Raw genomic sequence first — 17,500 nt, 5'->3', positions numbered from 1 at the left:
TAATAAAAATGTAATGATAAAATTATAAATATGATGATAGTAATAATAAATAAATAATAGTTATAATAACAATGATAATAATAATAGTGTTGAAAATAAAAAGTAACAAATAGTATTAAAAGAATAAATCATGATAAAAAGTTGGGGCAAGGTAGCATGGAGGAACTTCAGAGTGAAAGGAAGAAAGCTGGAGAGGGTAGGCCGAAGTGGGAGGAAGCCATTCTCGGAGGGCAAGTGTCGTGGTAGATTTTGTCCATTTCAAGTCACCAGTTCTCTTGTTTGTGTTTTTGTGGTTGGCAATGTAAAGTGATTCAATTATTTTCCGTTGTTTCTTGTGTAGTCCTTTAGCTAGAATGGTATGTGTGTGTATACATATATGGATATATATGTATATATATATATATATATATATATATATATATATATATATATATAATATATGTGTGTGTGTGTGTGTGTGTGTGTGTGTGTATGTATGAATATATATATATATATGTATATATATATATATATGTATATATATATATATATATATATATATATATATATATATATATATATGTGTGTGTGTGTGTGTGTGTGTGTGTGTGTGTGTGTGTGTGTGTGTGTGTGTGTGTGTGTGTGTGTGTGTGTGTGTGTGTGTGTGTGTATGTGTGTGTGTGTGTGTAAACATATACAACGTTTGTGTGTGTATAGGAGGACAAACATAAATATATATATATATATATATATATATATATATATATATATATATATATATATATATACATATATGTACATACATATTTTACTTATTTTCGGGTAAGGTATATTTCCCCAGGGATGAGGTGTTACTGAGACTAGTGAAGTATCTCCAATTCCCCAAACCATAAAGGTGAGTAGAGGAGGGACCACCTTGTCCCCTGGCACAAAACAGAAACCATACAAAACTCAAAGACCAAACACCAAAGAAAAATTATAATTAAGGGCCCTTATCTCCTCTCGGCTTCTCTTCGTTGCCAAGTTCCTATTCTTTATCCCCCTTTTCCCCTTCCTCACGTCGTATCTCCATCTCTCTATAGGTCTTCTTCCTCTTTGTTATCGTCTCTCATCTCAAATCCTCTGCAGTCTTGTCTTCTTCATCTCCCTCTATCGGATCTCTCCTATATCAACAACCACAACTTCATTTTTATTCGTTTCTTTGCAAGGAAAGAAGAAAAAATAAAAGAATTATAAGAAATGAAGTGAGGAGATTAAGCAAGATGGAGAGCAAGAAAGGAAACGATAAAAAAAAAAAAAATAGAAAAAGGTAAAAATGTCAGGAGTCCTCACAGACGGGGAAGCTTGAGACGCGGTCTCATGAAACCAGATTTATTCTCGACCTGTCGATCTCGGGCCAGCGACTGTCTTCAGGGGATTATTTGAACTGTGATCGATAGGGATCCAGTACGCTCATAGGAACCACAGAGAGCTGAGGCAAACTCCAATCCCCTAACCCCACATACTGTACACATACTATATATCCACGCTTTCCTGGCAGGAGAGTTCAACCGGGTAAGATAATTTTGTCCTTTTAGATTGAAGGGTTTATTGCTGGGTTGCTTGATATTTCTTTATGTTTCTGTTGAAAAGAGTAAAGACACATACAAAAAATGGAAAGTTTATGAAAAATAAAGTGAAGAAAATATTAAGCGTAACACACACATACACACACGCACACACGCACACACGCACACACGCACGCACGCACGCACGCACACACACACACACACACACACACACACACACACACACACACACACACACACACACACACACACACACACACACACACACACACACACACACACACACACACACACACACACACACACACACAGACCTCTGTTTCGGGAAGGAAATGGCTGTCCAACACATGATGCAATACCATTGTGAATCACACATACACACACATGCACAGGCCCACGCACAAGCGCACGCACGGCACGTGCACTGACGATTGCACCGACGCACGCACCCGCGCACGCCTTCAGTTTAGACTCGAAAACCACAACCCCACAGTAACAGGAAGCAGTACATTATTTCTCCCGCAGATCTCTATGGGAAAAAACTTTGGTCTATTGTGTGTGTTTCACTAGGAATGTTTCTGTCACTGGTAGAAAGTAGTGGGAGGGTGGAGTTATCGCCAGTTGCCAGCTCCATATGTTAAAAGATGGAGAAAGTACAAGTGAAATTGTGCGACGACAGATTTTGTAACTAAGCAGTAGAGATGATTCTTTCCATCTTGAAGCGCCACTACAGTAAAATTTCAATCATTGGTTTCAGGAAAGGGGTTTTCTTCGGGGGAAAAAAAAAGTGAGAGAAAAAAAAAATACTGCCGATAGCATAAATAAAACTTTGATTGGCATTAGGGAAGTTTAGTAAGAAAAAGTTCGCCGTTTCAGTGTGGGATGGTCAGGTTTCCCTTGGCGGTAGGCAAAATAAGTATAGGCAGCTACATTTACCCTTTCTATTTGCACATAGGTCCTTTTCTCCCACGACAATAGTCAACAGGGTCCCATAAGGCGAGGCACTTAATTCCTCTTGCGCGGACTCTTCCTTTTACAGCGATTTTTTTTCCCCTTTGTTTTCTTAACAATGGCCACGCCTGCTTGAGAGCATCACCCAGGGGCATGGCGGTCACACAAGACATTCGAGAGGTGACAGCCTGGACGAAAGGACCCTCCGGGTGAGCTCCAATTCGTATACAAAGGGTTCGGTATCGCATCACCTTTCCAGGGAATTTCATCCAGTCTTGTCACATGTCGACAACGTATGTAGACGCGTCCTCAGAGACAACAAAACCAAAACCAAACTTGCTGTACTAAAAGGGTCCCTGGTAAAAGTCCTTTCGCTGTCCTCCCTCCTACCTCTCCAGGCTCCCTCAGCCTACTTCCCCGACCTTAGCGTATCCCCCGAAAGACTAGAAGGAAACAACGAGAGGACCCAAGAGACGATGAGTCTCGGGAGTATCAAAGAGGCTCAACACATACAACCATACTTAATGCACGTGTGCGTGTGTATGTGTGTGTGTGTGTGTTTGTGTGTGTGTGTGTGTGTGTGTGTGTGTGTGTGTGTGTGTGTACGTGTACGTGTATGTGTGCGTGTACATACGTGCGTATATGTCTACGCTTACACTGTACATGTCTATGTAGGCATATACATCTTGTGGCAAGAAAATAAGGCAAAAAAATAGGATCCTACAGACCATGTCCAGAGTAATGTTCCAAATTGATCCTGTTTGTCAAAACCTCCCAGGAGTACTCTGATATTCCATACCTGGAAAAGAGTCGAGTCTTTTGCAAATGGAAAGTTTGACTTGGTGAGACATATCTAGCCCCCAAGTAGATGGAACTTAGGTCTGGGAAATGTGGGGAGTTCTGAAAAATTAATTTGTATAAGATTACAAGAACGTCTTTGAAATTTTGAGGTTCTTATACGTTTGATATTTTCTATTATAATCTCACTGAAAAAAAAATTTGGAGAGCAGCATTATAGACGTCTCAAAAAGTAGGGCTTAATTAAAAGCAGCACTGATTATGTGCGTGCGTGAATAAGTGCATGTACATTTGTGTTTGCGTTTGTTAATGTAATTTCTACACAAACATGTTATAGCTTGTTTTCTAAGGTGAACCCCTTCAGCATTGTATTAGTAAAATTGACAAGTATTATAATAAACTTCTTGAATGCATCTTCATAGGTCTACTCATTACAATGGCCCTTCTTCAACTGAATAAGATAACCTGGCACTTGCCAAAGCAAAACCCCTGCAGAGCGTCACCATATCATAGAGATCAAGTTTAATTTCAGCCCTAAGAGAAAGAGTATCTATGAAAGTAGTTAGCTATTTTAGTCGAGGTATCAGCCCCTATATATAGAAACAATAACTATATCATTCCCGTCTTAATACGTGGCTCATAACACTTATATATGTATATCGGGTGATACTCAAAACAAAATTGATAAATTAAGACAATGTGACACAGAGAGGGCTATAATCTTCATGGAGTAATAACAAACGTGTATTACCGACATAATGTTACGTTGTCATTTTATTATATTGCATTATATCATATACTTATATTATATTATATAATATTATATTATATTATATTATATTATACTATATTATATTATATTATATTATATTATATTATATTATATTATATTATATTATATTATATTATATTATATTATATTATATTATATTATATTATATCACTTTACATCATATTACAATATATCGTATCATATTATATTGCTTGTGGCAGGGTCGGAGGAGGGATTGAGGAAGCTGGTGGCAGAGTTTGGGAGAGTATGTGATAGAAGAAAGCTAAAGATAAATGTGGGTAAAAGTAAGGTGATGAGATGTACAAGGGGTGAAAGTGGCAGTAGACTGGAAGTGAACATTAAGGGAGAGCGACTGGAGGAAGTGGATAGTTTTAGATACTTGGGTGCAAGTGTAGCAGGAAAAGGTGGAGTGAAGGTGGAGGTAGAATGTAGATTGAGAGAAGCGAGTAAATGCCTGGGTGGATTAAAGAGTGTAATGAGGAATAGACATTTAGGAATGGATGCGAAGAGGAGACTGTATGAAGGAGTGATTGTGCCAGCAGCACTATATGGGGCAGAAACGTGGAACATAAGAGAAGAAGAGAGAAGGAGTTTGAACGTGTTTGAGATGAGCTGTCTGAGAAGTATGGTGGGGGTTACTAGGCTGGATAGAGTGAGAAATGAGGAGGTGAGGAGGAGAACAGGGGTGAAAAAGGAGCTGGGAGATAGGGTTGATGAAAGAATATTAGGATGGTTTGGACACATGGAAAGAATGAGTGAAGAAAGACTAGTAAAAGAGGTATGGAAGGCAGATGTGGAGGGAGTGAACATGAGGGGACGTCCTAGGATGAGGTGGATAGATGGGGTGAAGGGGGCTTTGGGGAAGAGGGGAATGTCTGTTGAGGAAGGAAGGGAGAGGACGGAAGACAGAGGTTCGTGGGGAATGGTTGTATATGGATGATGTGGTGATTGCATGAGGAGGAATGGGCGGGGGGATGGGGGGTGAGGTAGTATGTGTGAGTAAATTTTGACGCAGCCCGAAGGGATTTCTCCCCGTCCTCTCCTTATTTGCAAGGGGGGACGGAGAGGGGGGTCGCCGATTAAATGAAGCGGCCTTGCTGTGGATGTGCTGTGTCTTGCGACACTGCTTCTGACCCAGGGCGGTGGGCAAGGTGCAGGGATGACCCGTCATCCAGGAGGGGCTCAGATGAGAGGGAGGGTGGGAGGGGTGTGGAGTGTATTTAGGGATGAAATGGGTGGGAGTGTTTTTATGCCTTTCCCTTTTTGGCTACCTCCCTTGAAAGGGGGAAAAAGCCTTGGTATATGTATGTATGTATGTATGTATATTATAATATACTATATCATATTATGTTACAGCAGAATAATACAACACTACAACATATGATATATTGTACTATATATTACGTTAACAGATATCATATCACATTATGTTATATTATATATCGGATAATTTTAGATACATAATGAATTCAAGAACTGACAGTATCTGAATTTCAAACGTCTGGGCTATCTGTCGGTTTCCCCCCTCTACATTATCTCTCCCTCTCTCCCTCTCTCTCCCTCTCTCCCTCTCTACCTCTCTCCCTTTCTCCCTCTCTCCCTCTCTCCCTCTCTCCCTCCCCCCCCTCTCTCTCTCTCTCTCTCTCTCTCTCTCTCTCTCTCTCTCTCTCTCTCTCTCTCTCTCTCTCTCTCTCTCTCTCTCTCTCTCTCTCTCTCTCTCTCTCTCTCTCTCTCTCTCTCTCTCTCTCTCTCTCTCTCCCTCTCTCCCTCTCTCACTACCTCCCCCCTCCCCTCCCTCTCTCTCTCTCTCTCTCTTTCAGGAAAGGAAAACAAATATGGTGTGTGACCGGTCCTACAGTTTTGAGTTCCGTGCTCTTTGTTAGGATTCCGCAGTGTTATTGTGTTCCAACCTTTCGCTGTGCGCTGTGAGATATTATAAGACCACCTCTACCATTTTTTCTCATCACGGTGTGTGAACATTAACTAATTTAGTCTATAGCTGTGAAAATATTATCCCTCCGACCCTCCTGGTCAGAGGCGGCCAAGTCTGCGCATGCGCAGCACGAGGTTTGTGACGACATGGATGAATCGCTCTCCCCGCATACTGCCTCATAAAACCTGAACTCCTGTGAATAATCTTAACGTGTGGTAATCATGGACTACTCAGGGCCACAGGCTATTGCCATCGTTGAGGCCGATCTCGCTATGAGTGACGATGAAGACCCAATTAACATATGGCCCCCACTTACGACTTACAACCATCACGCTCAAGGAAATTCTTCTACATCTGGCAACTCTGCACCACAACCATTTACTCCTGCTAAACGCACAACCATTTACTCCCGCTAAACGCAGCCCACCACTCCCGCTAATAGCAGCCCACCACCTTCTCCTGCTGCTAAATCATCGAAGAAGAATCCAATGACAGAGCCACAAGCTTATGATATCACACCATCTCCCCCCTCCCCCAATCTCGTCCTATACTTCGCCGTCACAGGCTCCTGCCTTTGCTCCCAGAGAGAAATATGTCAAATTAACTTTCCCTGACAACTCAAGCTGTGACGTAAAACTTCGGTGGCTCTCCAACGTTGCCAAATCTTTCCGTCTCGATTGTGAGCTGGCTGAGGTGAAGACGTCAGCTATTACATCTCGTTTCGTCTATGTTTCAAGACAACGACATGATATCATTAAAAGTTTCACGAGTGGGGAAATACTATCTTTACGCCTAGTCATACAGGACTCCACGGAAAGACTACGTAAATTCCCTACATACCTCCTCACTTTCTACCCTGTCAACATCGATGCCTCTCATGCCAAGGAATATCCAGGCATACATACAGCTCGCAGATTCGTCCAAAATTGGATGCCAATCAACCGACTAGTCATCACGTGGAGCCTACTTGAACCACCGCCGCCTACTTTAGAGTTCCCCTTCCTACCTTTCCTCCCTCCCTGTGAGCTTCGCAAAATGAAAGATGAAATTCCATGGTGCTATAACTGCTGGGGATTCAAACATATCTCAAGATACTGCTCTGCTCCCGCAAAGTGTGCCTGGTGCACGGAGAACCATGACACTCGTTCCTGCCCTCACCGCACACCCACTCCACCCACCACGTCCGACGACTCCACATCTACCTCGGAACCTTCCATATCCCCACCACCAGACACATCCCGATGGAAGTGCCCCCGATGCCATAAACCAGGGGTCAACGTTTGGCATGGATGTACTAAGCGAACACCCACGGCCACTCCCCAGAGACCTGGACCACCACTATCATCACTACCACCACCACTTCCAGCCACCTCTCTCACAACGCCCAGCACCACGGATTCTGCTGAAGTACAAACTCTTCCCCAAGCTGTTGCATCCCTTGAATCCCGCTGTTCAGCCCTCACGAAGCGATTCGATGCCATAGATGCCCGTATCGAAAGTTTAGTTAACCAACAGGCTACCACAGCATCCACTCTTGCCAGTCTGGTTTAATCTCACAAAGTTGTTATCACCTCTGTCACAGCCCTTACAGAGCGACTTGATACAGTTGCCTCCCATCTAGAGAAGCTCTCGTCGCCTTTAAACTCCTTTACACATGCTCCACCTGGCAGCGCCCACATTCAAACACCAACCTCATCCGGCTCTCGCAAAGCACATAGTGATAAGATTCTCTGATCTCGTATCGCTTCACGTCATCTCCTGGAATGTTTTCGGAATACGCCATAACACGAAACTCACTGCACTCAAGGCATACGTCCATCGCCATCACCCCTAGATCATATTCATTCAAGTAGCCTTTCCCGGTGGTGTTCAGCCATGCGACACAGCACCTACGCTGTCTGGCTATGTCTCGTACATACATCCAGTCAGGAATGGTCTCATTTCTTACGTCCACGCATCCATGCCACACAAGCTCCTTTGATGCTTCAGGGATACTACTATGACCTTTCAGTTAATTGAAGTCACTGTGGGCAATGGTAAACTTCGACTTTGCAACGTATACTCTGCCCCTGGTGTTGTTAATCTCGCTGCCCTCACAGTACCTACAAATCGTGGAATGATTTATATGGGGGATTTCAACGCTCGACATTCTGCTCTTGGTGATGCATCTCCTGTTCCCAACCGTAGTGGAATCCCTCTACTCAACTACATACATCGGTACCGACTCACACGATAGGAAACTGGTGGAGCCACACATGCACGTGGAGTCACAGTTGACCACATCATCACGTCTGGCCTCGTGCCATCCCGTGTCGCCTGTCAATCAATTCCTTCTCTCTTCTCCGACCATATTGCTCTTAGTTTACACTACTCCATACCATCTCGGATTCCAACTCCTCATCACCGGACCCGTATATCCATTCCTCCTAAATATTGCCCTTCGTATATTTCGTATATCTCTAGTCTCCTTCCCACATTTGACTTCCTATCCCCCGACGCATTATACACGTCCTTAGGGAATACCACACACGACTTCTACAGCCGCTATGTAACCAAAGCTCACCTACCACGCCGCCCTGTACCTCACTCATGGACGTTGGAGCACCGTATTATCCAAGCGGAGAGAGCTACACAGACTACCAGTCATACTTTTCAGACGCAACCCACACCTGATTCTTTACATCAGTTCCAAATAGCACGGGATAATATGGTCGCCCTCCAGAACTGTGCCTACACAGAGTCTTGGCAGAAATTCACTGATTCCATAAATCACCAGACTAGTATCGCGACCATGTGGCGCCTTGTAAAAAGGGTCGTTAAGAAGCAACCTCCCAGCGCCCTCCATCACAGTCCAGACGCCTACGCCCAGGACCTCATTACTTTATGGTCGTCACAGTCACAAACTAACAATCTTCCTACACATATCCAAGAGGCACTCTCCACTCGTCGTAACACCCGTAATCTCCACCTAATGGCTGCACTTCTCCACTCATATGAAGAAGACGACGTCCCGATTACGGAGAATGAATTATGACTAGCCATGACTAATACAAAAACTTCTGCCCCCGGGGATGACGGCATTACATACCAAGTGCTCCGACTCCTACTGGAAGTTCCTGGCAACCCCCTCTTTCGCCTCTTCAAGATCTGCCTCCTCCGTGGACATGTACCTGCAGCCAGGACTTTAAGCACGATTGTTCCGATACCGAAACCAGGTACTGATAAATTCAGGCCCATTTCCCTAACTTCATGCTTCAGCAAGGTGCTTGAACGTATCATCCTTGCCCGGCTCATGAATCGTCTACAAGGTCAACTCTTCCCGCAGCTGTATGGTTTCCTCCCACGTCGAAGTACGCACCACTGCCTTACTGAGCTCTACACCCGCCTCTCTCCCACTAGCGTAGTTGCCTTCCTGGACCTCAAAAGTGCTTTCGATGTAGCCAACATGAAATAATTCTTGACCAGTTGATTACCTTCGGAGTGCAAGGAAACCTCCTCCGGTGGATTCGAGGTTATCTGAGTAACAGGAAGTCACGTGTTCTCTTTCGAGGTGTGTGCAGTTCCTACGAGCAGTTCGAACTCGGTACCCCGCAAGGTGGCGTACCAAGTCCATTTCTTTTTAACGTCTTGATGCACCGCTTACTCTCACTTCTTCCTAACGTTCCCGGTACAACTCTTCTCTGCTACGCGGACGACATCTGCATCCATTCCAACTCGCCCGCTGACCTCCAATTCGTCCTCAATAGCTTCTACACGTCAACTACCGCTTGTGGTCTCATCATTTCCCCTGAGAAGAGCAGAATATTTTCATCTCGTACTCTCCAAGCGCTGCCAACGTTCAACATGGGAGGTGATGCTATCTCTCATTGCACACAGTACACATACCTTGGAGCACCAGCCTGGATCACTCCAACCATACCCACTCGACAACGTATCCATCCCCTTGTTAATGATCTCCTTGATCGTCTGCAGGCCCGTTTTACCCCTATCAAGTGGCTTGCCACAAATTCCACAGGCGTTTCATTACCAATGGTCAGGACTATATACACCACATTTCTTCGATCACTCGTTGACTACTTATCACCTACCCTTTGTCAACTTCCCAGGAGAGCTTTGGAACCTCTCGAAAAATTCCAAAATAGAATAATGAGATTTATATCAGGTTGCCCTCCTTCGACTCGCATCGGTAACATGCAAAGTGAACTTGGTCTACCCTCGCTCGTAGAGAGAATATATACTAACATGGCCATTCTCTCTGTGAAATGCCTCCGATCGCCCTATCTGTCCCCAAACTTTACTGCTACCATCAGAGCGTCGCTCGAACCTGACGGTGTACCCCGCCTCCCACCTCGACCAGGAGGCCGCAACCTCGTCACTACAGTGTGCAACACACTCAGAAACCTTGACCTCCACGTCCCTGAAGAAACGGTTGAACCCGACTTAACCCCGTGGCGAATCTCCCTCCCTAGCGTCACCTTCACACCAACCTCCAAAGATGACCTTCCTGCACTTCAAAAGCAACTAGCACTAGAGACCATCGACAGCGTATCCTCAAAGATCCCCGCAGCGCATGTCATCTACGTTGACGGCTCAGTACAGGCTGATGGAAGAGCAGTGTGTGCCATGTACTCACCCACCTTACAGTCACCTGTGGAAGCTGGATGGATTGGCCGCAGGTTACCTGTCACATCAAGCTCCACGTTTTGTGAGCTACACGGAATCCTCGACGCAGTAACATATCCTGTAGACTGTAATGTAAGTGGTGTGATCGTTTGTGATTCCCAACCAGCTCTACACGCCCTCTCCTCACCCAGACCCAACTAATATCGTGTTGTACAGGCCATACTGACCCAATTCGCCGTTGCTCACGAAGCATCTATGACCATATCTTTCATATGGGTGCCTTCTCACGTCGACCTTGCTTGCAACGACACGGTGGACCGTCTTGCCAAAGCAGCTTGTGCCTTCGTATTAGACAACGAACGCGTAGTACCCTCTCTCACATGCCTCAAAAATAGAATACACGCAGCCACTCACACCATAACAACACGCCGAAGGCATGTGGAACGAGCCACCAGTGTCTCCATACAACACCACAACCACATCCTACCCAGCCGCCACAAGTATCGCCGACGCGGACCCATGGTACGGAGACACAATGCTGTCAGTGCTCGGCTCAGATTCGGATATCGACCTGTGTGGCAAATATCTCAGGCGGAAGATATGCCACATTACTCATCATGCAGGCTGTGTAACCGCCCTAACGCCAACACCCTTGAACATTACTGTCCCCAATGCCCCATTGTGACAGACAGTATTCCACAGAGACAAGACATGATAACTGTATGTAAATATTTACTTAGTGACGACAGCTTAGATACAATCCTAGGTCGCCACCCCCATCTTGGGGGATTTTGATTTTTAGATCCAACCATATCTCCTTTTGTATCTCTTCACATAATACTATAACTAATATACTATTGTTTGTCGCCCTCAGAAGCAATGAATTTATTAAACGGTGGACCATCTTACCAAGGCAGCCTATACCTACGCCATGGACGTCAGGCGCAATGCTTACTCTATCATGCCTTCAAACAAGATACGAGTACACGCAGCCACTCATGCCATGTCAACACACCGAAAAGATGCGGAACGGACTACCGATATCCCCATACGACGACCTCCTACCCAACCGCCACAAGTAACGCCCACGCAAGACCATGGTACGGAGGCACAATGTTGTCAGTACTCGGCTCAGACTTGGGAATCAACCTATGTGACAAGGCTCCCAGACGGATGATGTGCCACAGTGATCACCGTGCAGGCTGTATAACCGTCCTAACGCGAACACCCTTAAAATTATTATCTTCAATGACCCATGGTGACACAATATTCCCCAGAGACAAGGCATGATGATTGTATGTAACACTTACATAGTACCACTATCTCGCCATCCCCATTTCGGGGGATCCTGAATGATTATTATATTATGTCTCCATTTAAAGAACATGTGTGATTTACTGGTCAACAACCAAAATGCTTCCGAGAGCAGAGTAGCATTTTGTGATTAATTTTGGGTCACTGATAATGAATATCATGGTTAAAATTGTTTGTTAGCTCTACTTTCCAAGATATACATACCTGTCACAACGGGCTTCAACAGGTTTGTTGCGGTTTATTTCTCACCACACTCACATCCTCACTGCCCTTCATTATTGTTCCAGCTGTCATAGAAGGTGGTGGTGCTGTGCAGTATTATATAGTCTGAGGTGAAATGTAAGTGATTTTCTTAATGAAACAGTTTCTTAGCTTAAAATAATTATTGATTGAGCAAGTTATTCATACGCATGTGAGATATTTTACATAATTTTATTTTCTTAATGAATGATGTAAGTACTAAGTTCTTACGCTCAGTATTATAATGATTAATTGATAAACTGTCTGCTTATCTTTTAAATATTTATTGTTTTATCTCAGATGCCTCGTACTTGTGTGAATAAGGCAGACAACTTCTGCTACATTTGTGGTGAGGTGACCTTTGCATCACAGAAGCGCCGTATAACTGCTATGGTTAGAAAGGCATATTACCTATATTTTGGATGCAAGATTGGTGACCAGGATAAGAACTGGGCTCCTTACATATGCTACAACACTTGTGCTACTAACCTTCGCCAATGGTTGAATAGGAAGAGGAAAAGAATGCCTTTTGGTGTGCCAATGACCTGGCGGGAGCCAACCAACCATACCAACAATTGTTACTTCTGTATGGTACCTCCAGTTCGAAACGGCATGTCAACCAAGAAAAAGCTGTCTATTGTATATCCAGACATTCCATCATCTATTCCTCCAGTTCCACATAGAGAAGGCCTACCTGTTCCTGATGCACCAACTTCAGTAACCGTTGAGTCAGATGAGGAAAGCGGTGAGGAGGATGAAAAGGAGGATAACAGTGCTGGATTGCAGAGTGACCCAAATTTTAATGAAGCACACTCCTCTAGGCCACATCTCATAACACAAGGGGAACTCCATGACCTTGTTAGGGATCTGCAACTACCCAAGAATAAGGCAGAGCTGCTAGGCTCTCGTCTTCAACAGTGGAATCTCCTAGCAGCAGATGTGAACATTTCAAAATTCCGTGACCGTCAGCACTTGCTCAACGTTTTCTTCGTAATGGAAGGTGATTTAGTGGCCTGCAACAACATTAATGATTTGATGGAAGCACTTGGCATTGAATACACAGTCAGTGGAGGTTGTTCATAGATTCATCAAAAACTAGTCTGAAAGGTGTCTTGCTGCATAATGGCAATAGTAAACCATCAGTTCCTGTGGGCTATGCACCACACACGAAAGAAACCTATGAGAATATAAAGCATATGTTACAAAGCATAAAATATGATGAGCATCAGTGGCAGCTCTGTGGCGACTTAAAAGTTGTTGCCATTCTAATGGGATTGCAGAGCGGATACACCAAGTACTGCTGCTTTTTGTGTGAATGGGACAGCCGTTCAAGAGGTTCCCATTATATCAGGAAAGACTGGCCCCCTCGGCAGTCATTGGAGCCTGGGATAAAAAATGTTCAACATCTACCTCTCGTTGAACCAAACAAAATTTTGCTTCCACCGCTACACATTAAACTGGGACTGATGAAAAACTTTGTTAAAGCTATGGACAAATCCGGTCAGGGATTCAAGTATTTAAAATCCAAATTCCCTTCACTGAGCGATGCTAAGATAAAGGAGGAAGTCTTTATCGGTCCTCAGATTCGTGAGCTTCTTAAAGACAGTGATTTTGAAACGGTCCTTCACGGGGAGGAGAAATATGCTTGGGAGACATTCAAGTTAGTGGCGAAGGGGTTTCTGGGAAACAAAAGGGAAGGAAACTATGAAGAGTTAGTGGAAAATCTCATCAAGGCTTACAAGAACATGGGGTGTAACATGTCACTTAAAATCCACTTTTTGGACTCACATTTAGACTTCTTTCCTGCAAACTGTGGTGCAGTTAGTGATGAACATGGTGAAAGGTTTCACCAGGATATTTCAGCCATGGAAAAACGGTACCAGGGCAAATGGAGCCCATCAATGCTTGCAGACTATTGCTGGACATTGGCAAGAGATGTTCCTTCAGCCCAGTTTAAGCGTAAAGCAAAAAGACAGAGAGTAGATACAGATTAGGGACTAAAACATGATGACACATATTGTACTTTATAATAAAATACTCAAAATGTTACATGCCTGGTATCTTTAAACCTATCGCCAATACTAATTTTTGAATGTGATATTTGGATTCAGGACAGTAAAATACATAGGAATTAGCTCATCTTATGTAAGAAGCAGACAACTTTTAAAAAATTGTTGACCATGTCCTCTAATACAATACTGTAATAAATGTACTATTTTTTGCCGCCCACGGGCGTAATGAATTTATTAAAACCAAAAAATCTCTCTTTCAGTCTCTCTTTCAGTCTCTTCTCTCCCTCACCCTCTTCCCCTTCCTTCTCCCTTTCCCTCTCCCTCTCCCTCTCCCTCTCCCTCTCCCTCTCCCTCTCCCTCTCCCTCTCCCTCTCCCTCTCCCTCTCCCTCTCCCTCTTCCTCTCTCTCTCCCTTTCCCTCTCCCTCTCCCTCCCCCACTCCCTCTACCTCTCTCTCTCCTTCTCCCTCTCCCTCTCCCTCTCCCTCTCCCTCTCCCTCTCCCTCTCCCTCTCCCTCTCCCTCTCCCTCTCCCTCCCTCTCCCTCTCCCTCTCCCTCCCCCTCTCCCTCTCCCTCTCTCTCTCCTTCTCCCTCTCTCTCTCCCTCTCCCTCTCCCTCTCCCTCTCCATCTCCCTCTCCCTCTCCCTCTCCCTCTCCCTCTCCCTCTCCCTCTCCCACTCCCTCTCTCTCTCTCTCCCTCTCCCTATCTCTCTCCCTCTCCCTCTCCCTCAACTTCTCCCTCTCCCTCTCCCTTTCACTCTCCCTCTCACTCTCCCTCTCCCTCTCCCTCTCCCTCTCCCCCTCTCTCTCTCTCTCCTTCTCCCTCTCCCTCACCCTTTCCATCTCCCTTTCCCTCTCCCTCTCCCTCTCCCTCTCCCTCTCCCTCTCCCTCTCCCTCTCCCTCTCCCTCTCCCTCTCCCGCTCCTTCTCCCTCTTTCTCGCTCTCGCTCTCTCTCTTCTCCTCTTTTCTCTCCTCTTTTCTCCCTTCTCTTCTCTTCTCTTCTCTTTTCTTCACTTCTCTTCTCTTCTCTTCTCTTCTCTTCTCTTCTCTTCTCTTCTCTTCTCTTCTCTTCTCTTCTCTTCTCTTCTCTTCTCTTCTCTTCTCTTCTCTTCTCTTTTCTTCTCTTCTCTTCTCTTTTCTTCTCTTCTCTTCTCTTCTCTTCTCTTCTCTTCTTTTTTCTTCTTTTCACTTCTCTTCTCTTTTCTTCTCTTCACTTCCCTTCTCTTTTCTCCGCTTCTCTTCTCTTCTCTTCTCTTCTCCTCTCTTCTCTTCTCTTCTCTTCTCTTCTCGATCGGAAGAACTCATCGAAAAGTACCGGAGTACAATTAGGAAATATAAAGAAAAGGTTTCCGGGAAAAACCTTGTCATCTCAGGGATCCTTCCCAGATTCCAGAGAAGGGGAAAATATTTCGACATAGACAGATTCTACGACAAAGCATTCAGTGCGAACAACAGAGTAAAATCCCTCTGTGAAAAGGAAAAAGTACACTTTGTCAGTTTCTGGGACAACTTCTACTTCGATAAAACTCTTTTTGAGGAAGACGGTCTCCACTTGAATGTGGCCGGAGCAGCAAGGTTAGGTAGGCTGCTCAACAATAACCTGACCGACATCAGAAGAAAAAACTCCTCAGCAGAGCCCCCTTCAACACCCCCGTAATAGAGCAAAACAGAAAAGTAGAAGATATCAATCTATGTTACGTTAATGCTCACAGCGTGCGAAACAAGTTCGAAGATCTAGAGATTCTCGGAGCGACAGATAACTATCACGTGATAGGAGTAACAGAGACATGGTTGGACACATCAAGTCGAGATTTCATTGCGGAATACTGTTTGCCAGGCTACACAATTTTCAGCTGCGAAAGAGAAAATAGAACAGGTGGCGGAGTAATCTTGTATGTCCATAACTTCCTCCAACCATCACTGTTAAAAACGGAGACAGTAACATATGTTGATATGTTGTTTGTTGAAATAAGAACTAATTGCAGTAAATCTAAAGTAATAATTGGACTTGTTTATAGACCACCGGGTCAGCTGCTAGTAAATGACGAAAAATTATTTGATTTAATCGTAGAAACTAACCAACGCTGCGAGACAGTCATCATGGGAGACTTTAACTTACCGGTGAAGAGATGGGGTGAAGATTTGAGTTTACATACAGGACGAGACTTGTATAGTAACTTACTGGAAAGTGGCTTCTACCAAGGCGTAAACAGCCCTACCCGAGGAAATAATATCCTTGACCTAATATTTTCTACAACAGAGAATCTTGTAAACGAAGTAAATGTCGGCCCAATACTCAGCACTAGCGATCATCGTACCATCACATTCAAAGTTAAAATGGAAGCCAGTTTATCTAAGACCAGCAAAAAAAAAAAAAAAAAAAAAAGTACCCGACTTCCGTAGAGCTAATTTTAATAGACTCCGATCATTACTAGAAAACTTAGACTGGAGTACAACTTAGAACGAGATTGATATTGATAAAGCGTGGGAAAACTTCACCACGGAGGTAAACAATGCTGTAAATCTCTGTGTTCCCTATCGTGAGAGACGTCCGGCAACAAATAAACCGAAGTGGTGGACTAGGGAAATTAGTAACAACCTCCCTCGTAAAAGGAGTGCTTACAAAAAGTATTTATCAACTAAAAGCCAAGACAATAAACTAACACTAGACAGAATTCGCCGCGAAACCAAATCACTGATAAAGCGTAGTAAGAAAAATCTTGAAGAATATATTGCTGAGGCAAGCAATTCGAACCCTAAAGAATTCTATAGTTATGCGAATAAGAAGAAAAAGCTTACTTGCGGCATCGGATCATTAAATGACGATGAAGGAAAACAAACGGATGATGGAAATGAGATGGCCTCAATCCTTATTTTTTTTTTTTTTATTTTTTTTTTTTTTTGTATCCGTCTTCACAGACGAAGATTGTTCAATCTATCAGCCACCATAACATAAAATGTCCCAAAACGTTTTAAATCAACTCATAATTATCGAAAGTGATGTCGTACAAGTGATTGATAAGCTCAAAATAAATAAAGCCCCGGACCTGACAAAATTTCACTTAGAATCCTGCGAGAAGCCAAAAATCAAATCAGTAAACCCTTGTGCATCCTTTTCAACAAATCATTAGCACTAGGTAAAGTCCCATCAGATTGGAAATGTGCTAACGTAACACCAATATTCAAGAAAGGGGACAAATCACAACCAGGCAACCACAGACCGATTAGCCTGACATCGATTGTGTGCAAAGTGCTAGAGACAATTATCCGTGACAGTGTAGTAACAAAAA

The sequence above is a fragment of the Oratosquilla oratoria genome, chromosome 3 (assembly GCF_046742065.1).
Source record: "Oratosquilla oratoria isolate Oo_2021 chromosome 3, ASM4674206v1, whole genome shotgun sequence".
Taxonomy (NCBI): Eukaryota; Metazoa; Arthropoda; class Malacostraca; order Stomatopoda; family Squillidae; genus Oratosquilla; species Oratosquilla oratoria.
Note: the sequence above shows the minus strand (reverse complement) of the source record.